This window comes from Pinus tabuliformis, chromosome 4_2 (assembly GCF_031772625.1).
Source record: "Pinus tabuliformis cultivar Carrire ecotype Pingquan chromosome 4_2, CPIR1, whole genome shotgun sequence".
NCBI classification, from domain to species: domain Eukaryota; kingdom Viridiplantae; phylum Streptophyta; class Pinopsida; order Pinales; family Pinaceae; genus Pinus; species Pinus tabuliformis.
This window is the reverse complement of record NC_142304.1, coordinates 643,947,284-643,952,257: the sequence shown is the minus strand read 5'-3', so window position 1 is coordinate 643,952,257 and position 4,974 is coordinate 643,947,284. Positions and strand designations below refer to the sequence as shown.

Sequence of the window (4,974 nt, the reverse complement as noted above, 5' to 3'; positions counted from 1 at the left end):
CATTGGGGAAGAAATGAGGTGAAGATACATCACTACTTCATGGCGAGAAAAGTGAAGATGAAGCCTTGACTCAAGATGAACAAGTATGGATTCTCAAGCAAGAAGACTAAAATGAAAACTTTGTTACCAAGTTCTTTTCATGTTTTAATTGTAACCCTAGCTGAGACTAGACCAGTAGGCCTATGTTGTTATTCAATACCCTTTCTTCATTAAGGGGGAGTGTTGGAAGTAATGGAGAAAGCTAAACTTAAATTATTGTTATGATGATGATAGGTTTGAGACTATAATCTTAGAGCTCATATCCTAATATCTAGGGAGTGGTTGAAACCATCCAGTTAGTGTGAAAGTCTATATATTTAAGGCTCATCTGACTCAATAAAACAAGCGGACTTGTATGAGTGTTTGTACACTCTCTAGTATCTCACCTGGATACCCCTTTAGTGTATAGTTAATATATTCAATTTTCATAAAAAGAACGCTGGCGGGTCACTGAATTCATGTCATATTAGTGCACCTGTAACAAGTCTGGAATCTAAAATCGATTGTGTGGAACAAGGATACCGACCGCCGTCCCTCCTTTATAAAAGTAATCTCCAATCCTTTCAGCAGAGATACAGACGATATGCAATTTTCATAAATCACTTGTCGGCAGGTATATTTCTGTAATGCAATTAATTATTTAATGCCTCTTAAAAGTTTAATGAAGAAAATATCTATGATTATGAACATGATAATTCTTTAATGTCAAACAATAAGGTCATGAACATAGTCATTGTTTTTTCCATTTCCAACACTCAAAAGTTCTTTATAAAGCTATACCCAAGATTCGCATAGAGTCACATCTCTCAAGGATGATGTGTGATCTGTAATTTCGTAAAAGAAATAGTTTGAGTTGCGGTGACTCTCCATTGCATTGGAAGGAATGTTAAAGTAATGTATTTTTCGAGTTGTAACCTTCTGTCCCAGCCATGCTTCATGTACTTACTTTACCCACTTAATTTTATTCATCTTCTTAACAATCACTGTTTGATTAAACAAAAAACAGACTACAACAACATATGCAAGTAGCATTTTACTTGTAACCAGACATCTTATAAATTACTTTAAATGCATCCAGTAAGAAAATTTCCAGTTCTTAGTGAATGTTAATCCAAATCATGCTAAAGAGTAATGTTTTGTCTCGAATGCAATATGATTTAAGAAAGTAACTATTAATTTTTAGTATGGAAAATCCCTTATGAGTGCATGTAGCCACAACTTTTTGCAACCAGAATATTTTGATAACTCAATGCCCATCACATGGAATGGGTCGACATGCTTCATTCCTACACGAGAGAGATATTTAAATTTAAAGTTACGTTTTGGGAGCTGAACGAACATCACATGGAACGGATAAACCTGCTTCATTCCTACACGAGAGAGATATTTAAATTTAAAGTTACGTTTTGGGAGCTGAACGAACATCACATGGAACGGATAAACCTGCTTCATTCCTAGAACAATCGGATATATTTAATTTAATGTTATCTCTACTTTTTATTTATTGAAGTTTTATTTATTTCAAATTGTAGAACAATCAGAGATATCTAAAGTAAAGTTACTTCTATTTTTTATTTTTAAAATTATTTTGCTTATTTGAAACGGATTGTTTGAACGTGTTTTTTAATAATTTTTTGTTTTGATAATTACATGCTTTTTAACTTACAATTCAATTAATTATATAGGGTGAAAATAAAAGTATGAGTTTTTGAAACTTCAAGATTTCAATTTGATATTGGCATTTATTAATATTAATATATGGTATAATTAAGGTATTAATTATATGAATGAGTGTGTTTGTTTTGGGATAAAGTTTTTATTATTTTGATTTAATTATCAATAATTATTATGTGGATAGTAAGAATTTAACATTTATAAAATATTAAATAATATTTTGATAGTGGTTACACATAAAAGGTTGGAGTTTATTTTAAGGAGTAGTCATTAAGTGCTATTTTTTGGAGTTTTTGGTAGATTTATGGCCGGAATCCTGTGAAAAAAATTGTGGCCAAATTTTAATTTGTGTTGTTCAAACTAGTTTTTTTATTGCATCTATGGATTCAGCACCCTCAACAACCCCTGAGGCACTTTGATGTTGAAGAGTTCACCTCTCAAATTTATGATATCCCGTGAAAAAAATTGTGGCCAAATTTTAATGTGTTCTTTAAACTGGTTTTTTTTATTGCATTTATGGATTTAGCACCCTCAACAACCCCTGAGGCACTTTGATTTTGAAGAGTTCACCTCTCAAACTTATGATCCAATGAATTCCTGCTGTATTCTAGACAAATTAAATCAAAAAATAAACGCGAAAACTTTCTAAAAACGTGACTTAAATCTACTCGTTTATGCCAAAAGTAGTTATCACATTTGTGTTCTTTTAATTAAATTGATTTCAAAAAAAATATGTATAAAGATGTGTCATATGAACATGGGTTATGGTTTTTTGAGCATGTGATATTAGTAAGTCATGATGTTGGCACCTTGTACTAAGGAAATTTATTTACACATTAAAAATCTTCATAGTTAAGTTGGGATAGATCGCTCAAGAATCTTGTTACATATATTTTTAAATATATCTCTGTTTAGGTAGTAATAATAATAATAACAACATAATAATTTAATTAGTTTACGAGCAATTATTTAGAAATCATTTTGTTACGAAGTATTTTGTAAATCATAAAAATCAAAGTTCAAATATCTCATAGAACATATTAACAAAAAAAAATTATAATTTAATTATTTTTTATAATTTTTTTAAAATATTAACAATGCGCCATATATATAAAATAAAATAATAGTTTAAATACCTATAAAAATTAACCATTTTATATAATTATGTTAATTAAATTAATTAAATATTCTTTTTTATAAGTACACAATTTAGTTATGTTAATTAAATAAATTAAATATTCATTTTTTATAAATACATAATTACTTATTATATATAATTTATCCTGAAAAGTAAATCAGACATAATTTATCCTCAAAGAAAGAAAAACAAAATGGTCGTGTTATTCTTTCCTTATTATACCTGCCGATAGTAGCAGGTATATAGCGATCGATATCGCGTTGAATTTGAATTAATTTTGTTTGACTTTTTAAATATCAAATGCCATTTAGTGCTTTAACCAAAGTTTTAAGCAAAAAACTGATAATTCAAATTATTTAATTAATTTTCCCAAGTTTTTTTATTGGCTATTCAGATTGAGGTCTTATTGCAGACTTATTCTTTTTCGATTCGGTTTGTTGATTTTATCCAAACTCTGCAATCGCCTGCGTTACTTTTACCCAAAGTTTAATTCTCTCGGATTTTCGATTGCACTTAGTTAATTTTACCCAAAGTTTCGGTAGCCTATGGTGGAGCGGGGCAGGAGCAAATACACGTGCCGCCAAAAATACACCTGCCACACCGCCAGGAGCTCCCAAAAATACACCTGCCACCCTCCAAAAAATACACATGCCACACCGCCACTTACACCTGCCACCATATCCATCCATGGTAAACTCGCCAGATTCAGAGCTCCGCATTCTTCTCCGAGTGACCATGGAATGAACATTTGGTCACCAAAATTCATGGTGAGCAAATGCTGGAACTGGAGGGGGAGGCCAAAATTCAGAAAAAACCTGCAGAAGACCTGGAGATTCGAGTGTCTAATGTGAAGGTAGATGATCGTCATTTTTGTGACAACTGCCACACATCTATCGTAAGTTTCCACAGAAGCTGTGATGATTGTGAGTATGATCTTTGTCTTTCTTGCTGCCGTGAGCTTGGGGAAGAGCGTCTACCAAGACATTGTGCTGAATTTATCAGCGCCTTACCTTTCAAGGAGTACACCCATCCTAAATCTGGGATTCTAAATCTTGCCACAAAGCTTCCAAAGCACTCCTTGAAACCTGATTTGGGTCCCAAAACTTACATAGCCTATGGCACCAAGGAAGAGCATATTAGAAGAGGGGATTCAGTCACTAAGCTGCACTTGGATGTGGTCGATGCTGTCAATATTATAACGCATACAGCCGAAGTCAAATTCACAGATTCCAAACAAAAAGCGATAGATAAATTGAGAGAAAAATACAGAATAAGTGATGGGCTGCCAGAGAGTTCAGGGAGGATTGAAAACAAAGACTCTGAATTTGGAGGTGCTCTTTGGGATATTTTTCGGAGAGAGGATATACCCAAGTTACAAGATTATTTGGTGAAACACAAGGGGGAATTCAGGCACCTTGAAAATAAGCATCTTACACAGGTTACTCATCCAATTCATGATCAGACTATTTACCTGAATGAGTATCATAAGGGGAAACTGAAAGAAGAATATGGAGTAGAGGCATGGACATTCGAACAAAATCTTTACGAGGCAGTCTTCATTCCAGCTGGGTGTCCTCATCAAGTTCGGAACCTCAAGTCATGTATTAAAGTTGCCATGGATTTTGTATCGCCTGAAAATTTAGAGCAATGTATTCAGTTGACTGAAGAGTTCCGCTTGCTGCCCAAGAATCACAGGGCGAAAGAAGACAAGTTAGAGGTGAAGAAGATGATTCTCCATGCAATCAAGTCCGCCTCACAAGAGCTCGACAGTTTGACCTCAGCCGCGGAGGACAGAAAGAAGGGAAAGTGTCTAGCATTGTAGAGAATGTGAACACAATCTTGTTGCTGTTATGTTTCTCATCCTATGAGGGTGATTTTTTCATGTTTTTCCTAAATATTTTTCCACGAAGAGCATGATAAGTCTATTGTATCTTGTGATTTATTTTATTTTCAAATAATATTTGCTAAATAGAGGTGTGAGGAATGCACCTCATTTTTTTGAAAATATTTTTCTTTATGAAGTTTATTCTTAAATAGAAGTGTGAGGGAATGCACCTCAGTTTTTAAATGTTTATTCTTAATAAGTTGGAAAAATAGATGTTCGTTCTATTTTTAAATGATTT

General features: G+C 32.9%; 1 pseudogene; it reads left to right on the top strand.

Annotated features, from left to right (window-relative positions):
- Positions 1-3,540: 3,540 nt before the first annotated feature.
- On the top strand, positions 3,541-4,760 carry LOC149171012 (lysine-specific demethylase JMJ26 pseudogene; annotated as a pseudogene).
- Positions 4,761-4,974: the final 214 nt, after the last annotated feature.